The sequence below is a fragment of the Setaria italica genome, chromosome III, assembly GCF_000263155.2.
Source record: "Setaria italica strain Yugu1 chromosome III, Setaria_italica_v2.0, whole genome shotgun sequence".
NCBI classification, from domain to species: Eukaryota; Viridiplantae; Streptophyta; class Magnoliopsida; order Poales; family Poaceae; genus Setaria; species Setaria italica.
Genome location: NC_028452.1, coordinates 21,934,769 through 21,955,170, shown reverse-complemented (window position 1 = coordinate 21,955,170; position 20,402 = coordinate 21,934,769). Strand labels below are relative to the sequence as shown.

General features: G+C 43.1%; 1 non-coding gene across 1 annotated transcript in view; it reads left to right on the top strand.

Moving 5' to 3' along the window:
• LOC101778765 overlaps window positions 1-4,822 on the top strand; it is a 9,605-nt gene extending 4,783 nt beyond the window's left edge. Inside the window, exons 3-5 of the transcript XR_002676995.1 lie at window positions 1,674-1,849; window positions 3,193-3,416; window positions 3,803-4,822. This is a non-coding gene — a transcript (nitrate regulatory gene2 protein). The remainder of the gene's footprint in view (window positions 1-1,673; window positions 1,850-3,192; window positions 3,417-3,802) is intronic.
• Window positions 4,823-20,402: the final 15,580 nt, after the last annotated feature.

The window sequence follows — 20,402 nt, the reverse complement described above, 5'->3', positions numbered from 1 at the left end:
AATGCACAACAGTTTTCTGTCCTAAGTCACAATTAATATTTCACGTATTAAGTATAAACCAAACAGGTAACACAATTACTACACACTAATATGATTCCTGTCCACGATTCCATAAACTTTAAAGCACTGGCAACTTTGGGGGGCTACTAAAATTGACAACAAAGAGAATGAAGCATAAGATATCTTCTTATGAATATATCAAATTCTTAAACAAACATTGAATTATATCTGAAAATATTGTGTTGATAAGAATGAAGTATATGTCTTCTATTTTAATAGCTTATAAAAGTTGCCAGTGCTTTAAAGTTTATGGAATCGTGGACAGGAATCATATTAGTGTGTAGTAATTGTGTTACCTGTTTGGTTTATACTTAATACGTGAAATATTAATTGTGACTTAGGACAGAAAACTGTTGTGCATTCCTTTTTGGCATACAGGGAAGACTTAAGAATTATCTGTCTAAACTTGGCATTCAAATTATGTCTCTTAATCATGTAAATACTTGGTGTTTCCTTAATTATCTGCATAGTGTGATGCCGCATCATTACGAGGTTCCTGTGTGCAAAAGGCACTTCCTTTTTTTTTGCAACAAAAGGCACTTCCTTTTTTGTCTTCCATCAGGTTACATGCTGGACAGATGGAAATTCTTCATTTTATCGTTGTGACAATTTTTGTCTTCTGTTGCGTTTTGGTCTAACATCAGGTCACCTGCCTATGCTTTCTACACAAAATCCAGGCATTGTTGTTGCAATGCTTCTTCAATTGCATTTTTGGCACGCGATAATGGATGCCATCTTGACCACCTGCGTGCGCTTCTTTGTTTCAACTGTTTAAAAATCGGCTGCCTAGGCACCAGGTGCCAGTGTGCCACTTTCCTGCATAGCAGCTGATTCCTGCCTAGCTTTCCTAGTTGGTGAATCGGCACTAGGTGCCACCCCACTGGCCGCCTTGCACAATACACAGCCTGTAGCCTAGTGGTTGCAGTAGCACCCCAGGTCCCAGGTTCGAACTTCGAATCCCCGTGGGAGCTAACTTCAGGCTAGGTAAAAAAGGTCACTTGATGGCTCGCCTGGTAGGTATGGATGAACCGACTTGTGCTGGGCGGGCCCTCATGTAAGGCTGGTAGTGGGTTGGGTCTCAAAGCACTAAGGTGGCGGCATCCCCATGTATGAGGGGGCCCAGCTTTCATGACCTTTCTTGGCTGGGCTCCGGTTGAGCTCTTCTTAGTGAAATACTATGGGGGTGGTCTTTGCACCACCGGCCGAGATTTTTTTAACAGAATTAAAAGGGAGACAAACTTAGCTCATTCTTTAAAAGAATGAAACTCTAGTTACATAGGTGAGAAAAGCCTGATTATGTTATTATATATTCTAATATGTTGATCCACTGTACTAAAATATGTCACCATTGCCGGTAAATATGACGTAGCTTTTGAGTAATTTGCATCCAAATGCAATTCATAAGAGTAGTTAACCTCTTCTGCTAATTATCTGTAAAAATACTTTGCCAGCTGATTATAGTTACGCTGTATGCTTTAAAGTTACTTGGGCACCACTCAAAAGATAAAAATGCTTTCTTCCATGTTTCATTTGCACTTACATATAAATACAAGTGTAATATAGCTGTCTACTTACTTTCCCTCTTTTAATCATGTTCACAATGATTTTTCCAGGGCATATTGATCATTCTGCGAGAGTCATGAAAATAATTACATGGAATAGATCCTTCAAAGGCATGCAAAATGGTGATGAAGGGAAGGATGACTTTGAAAATGATGAATGGGAGACCTTGGCAACTGTGGTAGATAAAATCTTAGCATGGGAGAAAAAGCTCTATGATGAAGTGAAGGTGCATCTCATTCCTTAATTTCTTTATGGCTACCAATATGAACTCTTATATGCTGGGGCGGTAATAAGGAAGTTTCATGATGAGTCCATCAAAATTTTAATTCTACAGCTTTTGAGATTATGCTTTATTGCTTTAGCAACTTATTTGAAAGGGAATAGAAGAATATGCAGAGTTTGGTCTGGTACATCTGCAACTTTTTTCCATTTTCTGCTGCCAGTATGTACTGGTTTTCAAATGTTTGCCCTTCTTGGCGCCTTATTCTAGTTAAAAGCGCAAAAGGCCTGTCCGCAGTCTCGAAGTTGGTCCCAGCACAGCAATAGTGCTTCAAGGTGTAACCAGGCGCAGTGCCTCGTCAAGGTGTGTGCCTTTGGCTCCTAAGCACAAGATGCCACCAGTGCAGAAGCCTGGCGTTCTTTCTGGAATCCACCGTATCTAGCTTCCAGTTGCTAAAATTGGACTGCCTGCGAGTGGGATTGCCAGATATGCTGCTATCCTGGACTCCTTTGGTGCTGCCATGTTGATGGCATTGATGCCTATCACTCAGGGCAAGCAGAGGAAGGAGCATGAGAGGGTGGAGCCTTACGGGAGAGTAAAGGATGAGGCAGCAGCTGCTGCTTTTTGAGTCCTGGACTGGTGGTTTATGAAGATGGTGGTGGATGAAGCACCCTCTTATTGTTCATGTAGGCAGCTTATGTGGACCCATGGGGAGAGTCCTGGCCTCCTGGTAGTGCCCAAGGGCATGGATTTTTATTGGGCTGTGGGATAAGGCAGTTGGTAGCTGAGGGATGTTATGGGCTTGTTGGACTGGTCCTCTCTGATCTCATTTGTGTCTGCTTCCTGCTATTTATCGAGTCGTGTTTGCGCCCTGTGCCTAAGGTGATTTTAGGACTTTGTGCCTCAAGTGTGCCTGATGCTTTTGAGTGCACTCTGGAAGACCCCCTGAGAAAGTCTTTCATGTCAAATTATGGAGTACAAACATATATGTACGGGAGTAAGGAATATGTAGTAGTGCATTTTTTTAGTATCTCAATGTGTGAATGTAGCTTATGGTCAATCAAGTTCATAGGTTTGCTGTCCAATTTTTTACCTGTCTATTCAGATCTTAAAATTTGAAGTTTGCGAGTACTTTTTGATATGGTTGCTTTAATATGGTTATTTTACATTTCTCCTAATATCTGAAACAACATGTAGTACCAATCACTTAAGTTTTCCAAAGCATTTATGCAGGGATCATGCAACTCTGATTTAGTCATAGCTTTTACATTGATGCTTGTTTCAACTGAATCATCGAAACTCTCTGGATTCCACTTGTCTGTTGCTAAAAGTTGTCCCCATTTGTACAGGCTGGTGAGATTATGAAGCTTGAGTATCAGAGGAAGGTTGCTTTGTTAAATAGACAAAAGAAACACAATGCTGCCATTGAGGTTCTGGAGAAAACGAAAGCTGCTGTAACCCACTTGCATACAAGATACATAGTTGATATGCAATCAATGGATTCAACTGTGTCAGAAATTCAGCATCTCCGTGACAATCAACTTTACCCAAGATTATTGGACCTTGCTGACAGGTAATTTATCTGCATTCTTTTTCCCATCATGATGAGATTGCTAATTATTGTGGCAAATGGATTTCCAGATGTATTCTTAATTTTTATAACACCAATAGATTGCTTCTTTCCTGTTATGTAACTTAGTTGCATGCATTGTAGATGGCACACCTGAACGCCACACTCTTCTTTAGCCTTTTCCAATTTAGTAATCATTCAACGTTGGGCTTGCTCCACAGCATCGACAGTTTTATTGCCTAACCTGGCTCGCAGTGCATAGGAAGTATGATATTTAACGACATTACATACTGTTGCTGGCTTTGTTTGATTTATTACTCTGTTAAATGAAATGATCTTATAGCGCACCAGTTTTATAATCTTTTTTTTTCTGGCTTCTATCATTTCAGGATGGCAAAAATGTGGGAGGACATGCACATGCATCACGCTAACCAGCTGAAAACTGTGCTAAAGCTGAAGTCAGTTGACATTTCTGATGCCAATATTGAAACAAGTGATTATCACCACAGCCACACGCGCCAGCTGCGTGATATTGTAGATAAGTGGATCACAAACTTTACTGACCTCATGAGTTATCAAAAGGAATACATCAATGCTCTCTATGGCTGGTTGAAGCTGAACCTGATACCCATTGAGAGCAGCTTGAAGGAGAAAGTAGCATCACCACCCAGGATGCAGCAACCTCCTATCAAAGCCTTTCTTCAGGCCTGGAATGAGCACCTAACCAAGCTGCCTGATGATCTAGCCAAGACAGCCATTGTCAGTTTCCGAGCAGTCTTGGAGACTATATTAGGCGTTCAAGACGAGGAGTTGAAACAGAAGGAGATCTGCGAGCAGACTCGCAGGGAATATGCGCGGAAGGCCCGGGCTTTTGAGGACTGGTACCACAAGCACTCACAGCGCAGAACGTTTGACGTTGATCCAGAGACCGGCGAGGGAACAGGCCACAAGGATGCAGTCACAGAGAAGAAATTCGCGGTGGAGAGCTTGAAGAGCAAGCTCGATGATGAGATTGAATCCCACAATAAGCTGTCGAAGCAAGTCAGGGAGAAGTCCCTGTCAATCCTGAAGGCACACCTGCCAGAGCTGTTCCGCGCCCTGGCTGACTTCTCCAATGCTTCTTTTGATATGTACTCGAAGCTGAGGCTTATGTCCTTGATGCAGGATCAGGGCAACAACTAGCTGAAGGATATGTACAGGAGTTAGATTGCTAGTAATATCCCTCCTCCCTCCTAATGTTGTACTGCTTGTGTTGTTCACCTACCCCCTTTTTGCGGTACATGTAGCTCTTTAGACGAGGACTGTTAGGGATGGTGGCTGTTCGTTTTCTTTATTTAATTTATTGAATTCTTCAGGTATTTCAGCATGAGCTTCTTTCGGAATTCGGATGGCTTGCTGAATTTAAAGTATGGCCTGTGGTGATGGCTGATGAAAACCTGTCCGTGGCATACGTTTTGTTGCGATATCCTCCGGCCTGCAGTTTCTTCATTCGTCTCTCCTCTTCCACCTGTGACTTGAGCATAAGAATATGCATCGGGTAAAAACTGCTTGTTGGCTGTATATTCCTTTTCACCCTAGGAGATAGGGATCGCATGCTTGCTTTTGACAAGTTCGAGTCCTCGAGCTGATTTGACTGCATGTAGATCAGTCCGGCCTTCATTGTAGTGTGTGGACGAAACCTCAAAGCATGATACCGCGAGATGACGAGATCATGTGAAACGTCCAAGCATGACCATCCCAATTGTCATGTGGTCATCGACAGCCAGCAGACTCCGAGTGGAGGCGCCGCATTCGTCGAGGCAGCTGGATTTTTTTTAGCATGAAGCAGCTGAAATTTGGATAATTTCAGTCGACCAGTTCTGGCTACTGGCCACTGTATGTGCATCCAACTCCTCCAAATGAATAGAGCCATATTTTCTGTGCTCTCTTCCTCCCGCTGCGCGGAACCTTTCACCTTTGCTACACCAGTTCCATTGTCTCCGATGGCTCTTGTCCGCCGCGCCTGAATCTTTTGCCTGCCAACTGCCAAACATCGCCCACCGCCAGCTCATTCTTTCTCGCAACCGTACTTTAGCATATTTTTCGTTGAGACTTAAGAGGAGAATACCACCAGCTCACTCATCACCAGCGGCTTGAGCTATGCCGCTCCACCTCGATACCCCAACTCCCATTCCGACGAGACTCCTACGCAGTAGTTGACTCTGCAGCTGAGTCACTGACGTGTGAACCTGGTCCCACATGTCATGGTCCAACCGCACAAAGTACCGGAACCTCTTCCCTCCCATTCATCATCGGTCCTCCACCTCCTGACACGCATCTAAATGCAGGGTCCTATGCCGAGGGTGTGAGGCTATGCAAGAAAAAGCAGTACCGGAGGCGAGAACATGAACAACCAATGATAAGTTTTTTCGCAAAAAAAATTGATAAGTTTGAGAAGCCATCAATATCGATATCCTCATATTCTAGGTAACTGGTTTAATTCCTCCTTTGTTAATTTTACAATACGAAAGCTTTATCGGGCCATAAAACATTCTTCATTTTGATGGTTGTGCGCCTGTAGCTTGTTGTCTTGTTTGTCAAGGACTAGAGCATTTCTAACGGACTGTGCATTCATACCTAACCAGGGATGGAGCTAGGATTGAAGGATTGCGAGGGCCAATCAGGTTAAATTAGGAAGCAAACACTAGAATATGGGCTTAAATTCTTCTTGATCTACAAGATTTTCAGTAGAAAAACAGAACCATGAGGGGGGCCATGGCCCCCTACTGACGTCCCTGTACCCAACACTAAGAATATGTCATTTTGGAGATGGAATTGGCTCTAGCAGATTACCAATTACATCCCACCATTAAAAATTTTTAATAACTTTTTGGTGATCTCATTGGGGAAATTCAACCAATTACATCCCCACCATCAGTACTTTTGGCGACAAGATATTTCATGAGAGCGAGAAGAGATAAGAGGAGAGGAGCTTCACCTACCTCCACCGTTGTTGTGCCATGGTCGGTTGTGGATGCGTTGGCAGGTTCTCCTCGCCACCTAGCGCAGATCTACGCGCCTCTAGGCTCCTCCTCCACCACCCACTTGGATGCACTGCCGCGTTATGCATCCGTTGCGGTGGCTATGACTCCCCCTCGATCGATGCCTGCTGCGATGGAGGTGTAGGTTTGCAAGAGAGAAGGGCGAGATGTTGCCCTACAACCCAAAGAGATGAGTGAGGAAGGAGTGTGAAATGAAATCAAGAGGAGGAAGAGCTGACATGTAGGTCTTACATGTAGGTGAGATAATGGAAATTAGTTTTCGCTAGTTTATTGCAACGACAGTCACCAGAAACACAAAATCTGTTATTGGCAAAACGAAAGAAACTTTGGGATGTATTTTTGATAGTATGTTGGAGATAATCTTACCATGGAATTTATAGTGATCGTCTTATATGCCACATTAGGCATTTCTAAGTAGGATTTAGGTATTGCGGAGACAGGGGCAGATCATATCTAGCATCGGGGCGGACGGAACTCGAACCCTTCCTACCCTTGTCGAAAGTATGGAGCCCCTGCTAAACCCCTCTATAAATTCACATCCATTAAATCTTGAAAGGAGAGGGTCTAGAGGTAGAAAATCTTGAAAGGAGAGGGTCTAGAGGTAGAAAATGAAGAGAAGAAGCTCCTCCTACAATTTTTTTTCTAGACCCCCCACCGTGTGGAGATGAGATCGAGGCTGATAAAAAAAGGTATCATAAGCTACTCTTACACCATCGAATGAATTGTCATTGGTTTTGAAACTCACAACATTCATTTGGTACACGTACAAATTAGATCTTGTGTCTGAAAGCATCCAAGCCTATAATTTTTTTAATCAATATAAAAGATATGGACTAACAATTTGGTTTGAGATATGGGAGAAGGTTAGTCTTTGAGATAAAATGATGCTACGGTGAGCTTGGATGAGAATGTATGAAGAATTGCTCATAGGGCTCTTCAATTTAACCAATCGCGAGGTGATTAGAGGATAGTATAGGACCTAATTAGTAGGCTAGATAGCCATACTATCAATGGGACGATTATGTGGACCACTTTGCTCAAACAATTATATTATGAGGGTTAACTTCATTTGACAGTGTGAAAAAGAAAGCGTTAAAAAATCTATTGAAAATGGTAACTTGCGTAAACGACGGATAGACCGACCTTGAACAGCGATCTAACTTCACTCATATTAGATAGGCTTGTTTGTTCCGGTGCTAGGCGAAAATTGGTGGTGATTTAACTGTCCAGGGTGGTGGTTTGACCGCCGGTTAACCTACAGTAACACAAGTGACGAGTATGGTCTGACTGCGGTTAGATCACCATAGGTGTGCAGTTAGATGATCCTCAAGCGAGGAAAATGTCAAAATGTGAAGCGATAGTAGGGGAATGTAGTTGGTTGGGTGGATGATAGTTAGATGCAAAAATCCAATTGAGGGGCATTAATTGTAACATGGGCTGCTTTCGGCCTAGAGGATTATACTTTTTGTGGCTTTGAGACTGAGAATTCCGGCTGGGGCGGCCACACGAAAGGAAATGCGGCCCATTAAACAAACATCGATGGCCCAAACCCTCTTATACGGGTATACCGAGTTCGCGATCACTCCCACTGCAACGCTCCGCAATTGCCGCCATGGCCTCATCAGTTGCTGCCGACTTGCCGGTATCATCTCCGATGCGGCTGCCCCCTCAAGTGAGCGTCAAATGCAAAAGATGTATTTGTTCTAAGATCTGTCATCAATTGTTCCGTGAACGAATTAATGTGCTCGGAGCAATATCATCAGTTGTCCCACAAACGAAATTGATTTGTTTTGCGTATATAGAGGAGGTGTTGATGAGGAATTGGGGGGGGGGGGGGGGGGGGGGGGGGGGGGAGTTTTGACTCGTCCGAGTATTAAAATCTGAGTAGGGAGTTTAGCCGGTTCTTGATTTTCGGTAACTAGCTTGGAAACACGAAATAATTCATGAATGAATTTCTCTCGGCAATTCTGAAGTACCGACGGTCTACACCATTGAAGATCCAATCATTCCTCTTAGTCAATATGCTCCAAGACATGGATACTACTATTTGATCTCCGTGAAGGATGGAACAGTCAGGGATCGGGAATCGTTTCAAGGGCTGAAGCGCTTGGAAGGTCCTGAGGTGTTTTGGCAAATTGGTTCCAATGGAAACTCCAGCAAGCCCGTGCAAAGTTGCAGGCACGAAGAGATGAGCAACAGTTCCTTCTCTTTGCAAGATAACTAAGACGGGAGGTCCTTGTTCTTCGATCCTAACAATCCTTGCGGGTTGTCATCGGCACCTCAGCGGAGTGGATTTTTTAAAATGGAATTGTCTCCGACTTCTGTCGACCGCACACGGTCTCGACGGAGTGGATGCTGTTGCAATGTCATGGAATGCTGAGAGCTCAATCGAGATCGTGAAATGCACTACCACAAAAATGGTTTCCATGGGCGGTTGAAACAACATTTTCACGGGCGGGCGCGCTACCTGCTCTTGACTTTCGCAGCTACAAATAGCTGTTTGCAGGAGCGGGTAACAGGCCCGCACCTGTAAAGCCTTTTCCAGGGGCGGGTCACCCTGAAATGTTATCTTCAAGGGTGGGTGATGCTATGACCCGCTCCTGCAAATTATTTTCCAGGGCGGGGGATAGCGTCACCCGCCCTTGGAAACGTCGTTCTTGCCAAAATTTTATACTATTTTCATGCCAAATTTTTAAAATGTGGTTTTCAATCAACCCATTCAGATCGAACACTCAAAGAACACTGCATATGCAATAAAATATATATAACCAGTTCTTACATTAATAAGGAAAGAGTAGGGGTACATCCATGCCACAATACAATGTAACCAGTTCTGACAATAGTGCAAGTTCGTACATCAATACTTAAGGTCTTAGAGAGAACAAGTTCAAATTCACAAGAAAAGGGTAGGAGTACATCCATGCATGTTACATATTTCATACTACTCCAGCTCACTTCCTTAGATATAGAACATAGTTAAGGTCTCCAATCGTCCAGCCTAAAACTTCATTAAAATAAGTTAGAGCACTGATGAGTGCGCTCTCCTCTCAGTAGTCACAATCACATTCACTACAAGAAATGTGTTAATCTATGACGAAAATTTTATGACACATTCGTTCTCGTCATAGATCTATGAAGTTTCTAGCTGAAAACATCGTAAAGTTTCAGATCCAAGCAAATATAGTGACAAAGTTACGGAACGTCATAAAAGTTGCCACTGTAGCTAAAAAGAAATCATCACTCGCAGTTACGTAGTGGTTTTGTGACAATATAAGGTTCGCAAAAATATCATAAACCAACCAGGATCCCACATGTAAGCATTTGTGAAAAATAAGGTGTGCAAAAAGTCATAAACCGAGGGAATCCTCCATGCAAGCATGAGTTAGAAATAGTATTCCAATTCATCATAAAATCTAGCTGGTTCCAAAGTCAGTATGTGATAAAAATGGAGGAAAATAAAAAGGTAAGAGTGTCCCGAGCAGGGGTCGAACCTGTGACCTATTGATTCTGACGAGTCAACACTACCACTAAAACATAATGCAATTTATGATTTTTGAACAAGGCAACTTCTTTATATTACAATTCTAATAAGTGTGGTCCATTTCGCAGTTATAGGCCAGAGCAACGGGTATACCTGGAACGATGTACATTGTAAGGGACTCCCTAGCACACTCCTGTTGGCTGTGGCAAAGACTTGAGCCTCGAGGCGTCGGTGCGCAGATCTGCAACGGGCAGCGTGAATGGCGCATCCTAGCAGCAAAGGGAGGAGTATGAGCCACGGTCAGGTCAGTCTCCTATTTTGTGCCACTATTTTCCCCTTTTGTGAGAGGGAAAGGGATTTTTTGGAATTGGGGATTTGGGTTGAAGGCAGTTGATTCCGATTTCATCCTAAATTTAGGTTTGCATTTGATTGGTGTTAGAAGTTGATAGCTATAGTTTATGAAGTGCAAAACTAAACTTTGATTTCAAGTTACATTAACTTTTTTGAAGATTCCGAGTATTCCATCATCTTTTTGCATTGGTAGCTACTGCTCGGAGACATCTTCCCGCGATACTACCCGTTGGCATCCTGAAAGCAAGTGCGATCATGAGTTGAGAGCTGTCGGTTTGGTTGCTGCCCAAAGGTAATGACTACGTGCTTCACAGAGATATTGGTTCTGTGGTTTCATGTTACTGTTATCAACGTCAATGTATAAAGGGGCATTTAATTTGCAGGATGAAAAGAAGCAATGCAGTTACATGACCTGGATTTTTCCAGAATGGGATGATAGAGCCTTTGGTGTTCTATGAAGCTCATGAAGAAGAAGGTGCAAGATGAGGAGGATGCAAAGAAGTGGGAGGAAGAATTGGCAAAAGCTAACAGTGAGCTTAGAGAGATTAGGAATGAGTTCGAGACGGTGCGCCAGCAACTTCAAAAGGCTACTGCCAAGCTGAAGTTCGTTGGGAATTATAGGCACAATGTCAAACTCACGCACGTGCTGCTTGCTTTATTTGTTGTTGTCGTGGGATTGATGCTTGGTGGCAAGGCTAATTAAGTAGATGGTGAAGTTCTTAGCTATGGTGAACAGTCTTAACATAGTTTCCTTTGTTTATATTTGTGATGTTCCTATCTATGGTCAACCATCTGAATTTTTTCTGATTTTGTCAATTTGTAATGGTCCCGAGGCACTTGCAAAAAAAAAGTTGTTTGTGAAGTTATAAGTGTTTTTACTACAGGAATACTTTGGTGAAAAATTGATAAAAATATGGCAAGAAAAAAGTGACTCCTTAAGAGTCGAACCCGAGACCACATGTTTGTGGTGGGCAATCCATACCACTAGACCAACTGCACGCTTGAGTAGGAGCTGGCTTTGGCTTTTCACAATTCTTTGTGGAAATGAAAATGTGCCACCAAGGTGGGCGTTGCCTACTCCTCGTCGCCGTTCATCTGCAAATTGACGATTCAGATCGACCATTCGATCCCACGACCTTCGGCAGTTGCCGTACTGGTTCTTGTTCCCGTGCGTTCTTCGTCGAGCCGGTTGTCATCCTTGAAAAGCGCCGGTTGCCTAGCTTCCCAGGGAAGCCATCGTAACTTCTCATGGAAGGCAAGGAACTCCTTATTTAATCACTATTTCTCCCAACATCGGCGTCATCACTAGTTCCACTACCATCCGGTCCCTGACGCGCGTGCCTCACCCCTGCAGCCCGGCTGACGCCATGAAGCGATTCGTCTCCTCCTCGGCCCCTGCCTCCGCCGGTTCCCCATCACGCCACCTCTCCCACACTAGCTCCCCCGCACGCAACAAGCGATCCTCCGGCGCCTCCTCCTCACCGTCGCGCTCCCGTGGCGGTTTCTCGTCACGCTCCCACCGTGCTACTGGCTGCACCAACTTCTCAGAAGCGCTACAACGCTACATCGACGCGAACCTCAACTCGTCATCATGCTCGTTGTTGGGATCACGCACTGATACCGCTGACCTCAACCCACCGTCGCTCGCAGATGCTCGCCGCGGAGCTGCTGGGGGCTCCCCGACATGTTCCCAGCTTCCTCCGGCGGTAGGGGAGGCTTCCTCCACCCCCGCACCCTTGTCACCACCCTGGAAGTTGACCTTGAAGGTGACCCTTCCAGCTGATGCGTTCAACTCCGAGTCCGAGTCCCAGACTGAGACAAACTCGTTTGACGATCGTCGCCGTGGCTACCCCATGCCCTTCCCCCGGAGCGACCCTCTGCGCGTCTTCCGCCACGCTGACAACACCTTCGCCTGCCCCGTCTGCCCTGGCATGAGGCACCAATGGAAGATTCTGAATGAGGTCAAGGACCATGTCGTGGGGATGGCAACGTCCGTACCCTTGAGGTGCAAGAACAAGAAGAAATGGAGCCGCCAGCTCGTCGTGGCCTGGAATGAGGGGTGGCTAGGGTGAGCGAGCCGCGCCGGTGGAAGATCAATGTAGTTATCTTTGCTATGCTATTAATTAGTAACTTTAGATTTTGTTGGAACCGTAGCCATCTTTGCTATGCTGTTATCTTTTGTTTGTAAGATCAATGGACTCTTTCCTTTGGTTGGAAGATCGATCCCCTATTTTTGTGCTCTGTTTGTTTTGTTTTCTCTCCCCACCCTTTCTCTCTTCCATGGTTCCCGTGTAGACATATTGGTCCATCCTATTCACTTTTCCGATAATGGATCATACATCTGTACATATTTTTCCCAAAAATTGTAACGAATTCTAATTTGTACCCGAGGATTAATGTGGCAACCATCCACGTTTCAGCACCATATAATGTCACATCCTCCACGTCCACACAGCCGGTCTTCCTTGATTCTCATGTAGGCATGGTTACTTGAAACCACTTTCTAGTCTTCCCTCATTTATTTCCCAATGGGTCGTTCTCCTACTCGCATGCCCGGAGAAACCAATATGGATCAAATTTTATGTTTCATTTAATGAGAATGTAGTTAGAATACTGCATTAGTTTTTGAGAGGTTGAAAATCAATATGGGATGATTATTAACAAATACTAATGTGATCCTATTTGACTCTCTCTCAGAAGTAAGGAAATCCTTGGTCACCTTTCTTGTTCGTTCTCTCCGCTATCATCTCCTCCAATGGACACTACCATTCCTCGCATCCCTCACATCCGAGCCGAGGGGTCGCGAGGGAGGTCCTTGACGCTCCGTGTCACACCGCTACCACTGGGCACCGCGGTGCAGTGATTGCGGCGCCACCGAGGCATTGTAGTGGAGGATGGGCTCGATGGGCCCCCGATCGCTTTGCAGCACCTGCAGGGGTCGTCACAGGGTCACCGGGGAGCGGTGGGGGAAGCCCCGACACCATCAGCAGGAGACCGCAACCACTGTCTCCAATCAGCTATCGTCAACACCAGAAGGTGGCGTCCAATGTGATGAGGACATTGCCCTACTGGACACACATGAGTCATGGTCTTCCCCAAGTCACAAGTCGTCAGCAACTCAGTCATCACGTTTGGTTCGGATTCAGCCGACACCCATGCACGATTTCGACCATATCTCCCTCATACGACATTGAAACAAGGCGTTCTTTGATGAGTTGGAAATGGGACAATGACGCCATTCTTTTGGTTCTAGTCCTAGCTCTAGAAGGTCCGTGGATCATTCTGTGTGACCATGACAAGGTGCTGCGTCACCTGTTTGGGCCAACTTGGCCTTGTATCGTGTTGGGCCTTAAGCCCATGTTGTAGGGACCTTCCCCTTGGTCGCCCCCAACCCTAGGACACCCCTTTGTGTATAAAACTCGGTAGCCGCCACCTTTATAACTTAGGTTTTGTTTAGTTCTAGTTTTCCATCGAGAAATTGAGATTGATTCATTGTAACTGTGGTGACAAATCCGTTTACAGTGATCTAGGGCCCCTATTCTTGTTCTCCTCGCCTGTGAAAATTAGTCCGTTTGAATCGAGAGCTTGAACCCCATATTGATCTTTGCTTCATCCATATTTGCAATTTCAGATTGCGTGTTTACCGTTCTCTTGCTTGTGTTTTTCAATTCGCTTGCAGGGAAAGCCTTTTTGACGAGGTCAATCAAGTTGTGCTTGGTTGATAAGCAACGGAGCAGTGGTGTAGCGGTTGCAGTGTTCGAATTATGTTTGATTTGAAGCCGGATCATCAACGTCGGGTCTCCATCAAATTGTGTGTATCTATACCTATCGGAAGATTGGGCCAGTACTACATCAAGTGGTATCAGGATTCCAGGTTAGCCGTGAGGTATACTATCATGTTTCCCCTTTAGATTCAGTTCATGTTCATCACCTATAGTCCATCAAAAAGCCCAAAAATATTTACACTTTCCATTGTCCTATCACCTTTTTTAGCCTTTGCAATTTTTGTTTCAGATTCACTTTGTTGAGTTCGTGTCTGTGGTCGAGTCTTGTTGCTGGTTTAGGTTGTGATTCATGGTCGTAGTTCAATCACGCCATTACTAGTTGTTTGTTTCCACCGCTATCCCATCGACCATTACCCAAACAACAAGTCGAGCCACCACATTACTTGAGTTGCCCCGTTAGCCGCCTTGTGTGAACTCTCGCTACGCAAACCCTAGATAGGTTGCAAGCCGCATTGTGCCTCCTTTGCATCGCAACCCTTTTTATTTCATCTGGCGCATACCTAGTGCTGTATACCAGGGAAGTTTTGCCCTTGGATTTGTTGCTGCGAAGCTTTGCTTAGCCATGATCGGCGTTGCAAGGATAAGGAAGCTTTGCCCTAGCTGCCGCCGTCTTACCAATCGAGTTGTGCCTTTCGAAAACCCTGCTTCGGACGACCTTCCTTAAAACAGGCATAACTTTTCGCTCAGAACTCCGATTGAGGTGAATTTTTTTTCAAATTTTTAGAACGCTTTTCCCTCAGAGTATTCCATCGTAGCACATAGATCATCATAGATTTTCCCTCAGAGTATTCCATCCATGGTTTCTCAATCTATGGATCGGCTGCGAACTAACTAGTGTTCTCTATCTAGCTAAATGGATCTAATCCTATCATGAAGCATGAATTACATTTGAAGGGTAACCTTGATGTAAAGACTGATATCTTGATAAGGGTAGATCACATCCATAGATATATATGATATAACACAACCAAAGGTAGCATGAGCCTATTGTCTTCTTGTTGTAGCTCCAGCCAAAGTGGTAACTGTTGACACTCATTATTGACACACTTTTAGTGCCATTTAAGTGGTGTTTTCATACATATTCTTCTACTAACCCACCACTTGGCACCTAAAATAACCCTATTTTTGCATATGCATTGTATTTTGGAGGACATTATGTTTTTTAGGAAATTGGACCTAAAATATATTTTTGGATAAAGCCCTGAATAAGCAACAAACGTGTCAAAGACGAAGGCCAGCGGGCTCAGAAAGAGCCTAGGCTGATCGGCCTGGTGAAGCCCAAGCCGATCAGCTAGGGGTCTTCTGGCCTCCTCCAACTCTCATTTTTGGCAAGCAGTCCGCATATTACTAAAGGGCTAAGATTGTGAAGATATGGCAAGTATCACTTCGGGATCAAAGAGGAATCGAAGAAGATCAAGCGGAGATTTGGAAAGTTATCAAAGATCAATCTCATTCTGAAGCTATCGACATGCCTGGCCCACATGCATACAAAAATAAGCTTCGGAACATTAGAGGAGACTTGGCGATGAAGTTGGGAGCGAGGGGATAAAAGGAAGGGCCATGCCGATCGGCCTGGAGCCCCCCAGGCCGATCGGCTTGAGGCTTTCTTTGCTCCCCTCGCCTTCCAATTTTTGTCACGCACTCTCCAAACTATAAATACCTAAAAAATTCACTGAGACCCAAGATCAATCCACCAAAAGTTGATGAATAGAGGGACACACACCAGAGGGAGCTGAGGGCCACTGCAAGTCTTCGAGGTTGTCTAGGAGGTGGCTTATGCTAGACCCTAGCCGCCATGGTCGTCTCTGCACGGCAAAGCCATGTTGGAGTTCTGGAGCCAAGCCTTGTGATCATCAAGGCTTATGTACACACGATGGTGATATCAATCTAATCTTTTGCTTACTTTGATCTACTATGATGCATGCTTATTCTCATATGTTTAGCTACCATATGTTCTTAGTAGGAATAGATGTAATCATGGTGAATAGTCTATGTCTTGTAGATACATTTTAGTAGTGCGAAGGAAGTCGGTATTATTACCCTTGCGTGGTCACAACATGCGGGAGGGAAAAGGCCGAACAATTGCGTAATGTTTAGTAGGATTGATGGCGACTATTGTAGGAGTTGTTGGGGTAAATCTTTGGGAAACCGGAGGCATCAACATGCACCTCGTAGTGGCAACCATAAGAAAGTAGGCCGCTTGCGAGCCGCCTTTCTGAGAGATGGCTCTTTATCAAGGTATGAGATATGTTGGTTACCGCTTTGGCTGGAACTACGACGAGAAGATGATAGGCTCTTGCTATCCTTAGTGGTGTTATATCATATATATCTGTGGATGTAATCTACCCTTATTCATGATATCAATCTTTACAGCAAGGTTACCCATCATATCCAATCTATGCTTCATGTTAGGATTAGACCTGTTAGATTAGATGGAAAACCCTATTTAGTTCACTGCCGATTGACGGATTGATAAACCTTGAATGGAATACTGTACGGAAAAGGCTACGATGATCCATGTGCTTGTGGATCACAAGTTGGCATGCTAACTGCCATCAACAAGCTTTTCTAGTGCCGTTGTCGGAGGATCGACAACTCGAACCTTGGGGCAATCTATCTAATTTTTTCGGACTAACCCTAATTCTTTTTATTGCATATACCCTATTTTTCTTGTTTGCGTTCTTGAAAGCAGGTAAATACTAGATGCCAGATGATCGAACATGGACTTCATCAAGTCTCAATTCACTCCAATAAGATGATGACAACATCAAGCTCGACTCTTTAGTAGTAGGTGCTAACTTTGTTAGTGGCCTAGTATCTGCTATTGAGTCCACACCAATGAAGACAATACAAATGATGATAAACAAGGTATGCCGCTATGTCAATTAATTTTTTAAGACTAATGTTTCTTCGAGATTTATTTGTTCAAGTAATAGGTGTTTGGTCATGCCCAAAAACTTGCGAGTTGGATCATCAACATCTCAGGTTGAACGTTGCTGTGGTGATTAATTTTCTACCCATGATCAGAGATGTACTGATATGAACCCATGGGGTTGATTCCCAATCTTTCGATGAGAGAAAGGGGATAACTTGATTTGGGGATGGAGATGACATTCATGGCTCGACTACAACCATCCAAGGATGCTGCGTCTTAGCAACCGGTACACCACCTCCAATGGTCGCTGCGATCTTGTGGAGCACGATCAACCAAGCCACTAGGATAATTCCTGCAAGCAATCTAGGAACAAGCAAGAACAAGCAACTCAATTGTAAATATGGAGATAAAAACCAATCTAAAATCATAAAGTTAGGCTTCTGAATCAAGTAGAACGGATGATCTAGTCGACACACGTGTCTACAAGGAAGTAGCAATGGCTAAACTTTCAACAAATAAAACCCAATCTGTTTGCCCATCGGCCCATCCTTATTGGACTCTACTTGATAGAAGGCCCATCGGGCCAAAATAGGGTGATGCAACACCATAGGCAAAAAATGTCTTTGTAACAAATTGATGATTGCGACCACTTCAAAAAGGATATGCACATGAGTCCACATTCATATAAAAATTGAATTTATAAGGGTTCCATGAAGTACTTGAATGTCCAAAATGGAGTCCAGATGAAGTCGTGGTGGTCATTAGAAGTTGCCGCTGTCCTGCAGTCTGAATCAATCTCCAAAACGTGTTGGATTTAATCTGTTTCTTTCCTTGGGCCAAAAGTGACGTGGTAGCCTGGTAGGGGATGCTAGGAATTTTTGGACTTAGTCCTCAATCCTGTTCTTTGGTCCTCCATGCCTTCCATGTGTGTTTAACTCTCTTTTTTATCCATGTCTGTATTTCTAAAAATGACAATGAACACACAGCATGGTGCAACATCAATTCATCAATTGTGTCAAATACAATTATGACAAAGATTTGTTTTACCTTTGAATATATAGATCTAATGTGGTTGTATCCGAGCAAGTGATGTCCTCATCATTCTCCCCTTCTTGGCTGCAAGTCATCCTCGACTTGCTTCAATAGCATTCAAAGATGCTTGCTTCGATGTTGGAACATGGTGCGATGGCTATGCTGTACGGCCACAACCAGCAATGCTCCCCTTCTTTGGGCTGACCCTGTTGCTTAAGTGAAAAACTAGGAAAAAACTTTTCAAGACATTACTAGTGTTAGTGCAGCCTCTATTTGATCATGGTATTGTAGCCCAAAAGAATATTTCAGATTAGAGCAAATATAAACATTATGGACCAAATATTCTCCTTTTCTTTCATATTTTCCAATTGCATGAAGCGAACAATAATTAAAACTTGGCAAACTAGAATCGAATTTAAGTTTATCTTTTAGACAATTTAGATTACACAGAATATCAAATTCAATATAACCCAATATATTTAAAGAGGACAACAATTACCGTTCATCTTGAGCACAAGTAATAGGATGAAAAAGCTTTTCTTCAGCACATTTGTATGGTTCAAAACCAAAAGTATCATATTTATTCACTACTTGTGGCATAGGAGTAAAATAATCATCAGCACACAAGTCCTCTTTATCACAAGGAACAACAAGTAATTCATTTTGTGATAAGGAAAATCAGTAGTGGGTTCCACTATTTGTTGCTTTTCATTAGCATGCATAGTGGACAAATTTTGGACATTATGGGTCACATCATTCTTGCAAGTATTCACAGATAATAGAATATCCTTTTTAGCATTGAGAGCGAGACAAAACAATTGATCAATATAGCGATGTGATTTGCTACTTAACAAGGTTCGAATTTCAAAATTGAGCTCTTTCATGAACCTACTCATAACATCTTACATGCATTCATCTAATCCACCATACATGATACAAATTTTAAAATCATGGAAGTATTGTTTCACAGTCTTACTACCCTATTTTAGTTTCTCCAGTTTGTTAAGCAAATGATCAACATAATATGAGGGAATATATGCATCTTGAAATAGTATTTTAAAATCTTTCCAAGTTGGTGGAACTTTGTTGTGTTTACAAATATGTTTCCATTTAGTCAAAGCATATTTCATTAAAGCATTTGAGGTAATATAAATCTTTTTTTTCTCGGAAAGGCCATACTCATCAAATTCGTTATCTACTTTTAGCTCTCAATCAATGTATGCTTTAGGATCAAACATACCAGCATATAACAGCAAGTGTTGAATGACAGCCTGAATATGAGGGTATAGTTTCATCAGCTCAAAAATATCCGTATCACCTACCATGATTAGTAGAAAATAAGAAACACAAAAATAATATGGATCCTTGTGTTAACTACTATGTGTCGATTATTATTCTCTCAAACTCAACTTGTTTAAAATAAGCCCTTACAAGTTCTTACCAAGCCAAACATGTGGTGATGGCAACCAACAAGTCTGCAACCATGGAACGAAGTGTATCGGTGCTGCAGTAATAAAAACCTGTCAAGCTGTAGTCGAATATGTGGAGCTATAGGTGGGCTAAAGTAAGGAAAAATACTAGCTCCATGTTAGTCACAAAAGCAAGCTGAGTAATTGTTCAATAGTGGTACTGTGCTGGTCCTAGGCTAGACCGTGCTAGAGACACGAGCCTGGACACAAAGGAAGTTACAAAGCACCACCAAAAGAAAAGAGGAACAAAGGAACAATCCTTGTTTGGTTTTTTCGTTGTTTCTATTTTTTCTTTTCATTTCCTATTTTTTTTCTTTCTTTGTTTTACATAATTGTAGTAGTAACAACTAGCTTGGAATTCACGACAAACTGAACAAAATTAGAATATTGATAGATATGAAATCAACAAACAGCAGCGACAATGATGGAAGCGATTAAAACATGATAAGAACTCAAAACTTGTAAAGACTAGATACTAAGACCAGCAACTTGACACAACTGATGCAACTGAAGACTCAACAAACCCTAACTAAACAACACTAGTAAAAAGGCTCAAAGGGTCTTTAGGTTTAAGAAAAACTAATCTACTATTTTTTTTTGGCTTTTTTGGCTCTACAAGAGATTAAAAACAGCAAAGAACTAGAAGTCTCTCACCGATCAACATTGCTCTGATACCAACTGATATGAACCTGTGGGGTTGATTCCCGATCTTTCAATGAGAAAAGGAAGATAACTTGATTTGGGGAGGGAGAAGACGTTCACAGCCCGACAACCATCCAAGAATGCTGCGCCTTAGCAACCGATACACCACCTCCAATGGTCGTCGCGATCTTATGGAGCACATTCAACCAAACCACTAGGGTAATTCTTGCAAGCAATCGAGGAACAATCAAGAACAAGTAGAACAGGCAACTCAATTGCAAATATGGAGATAAATACCAATCTGAAATCACAA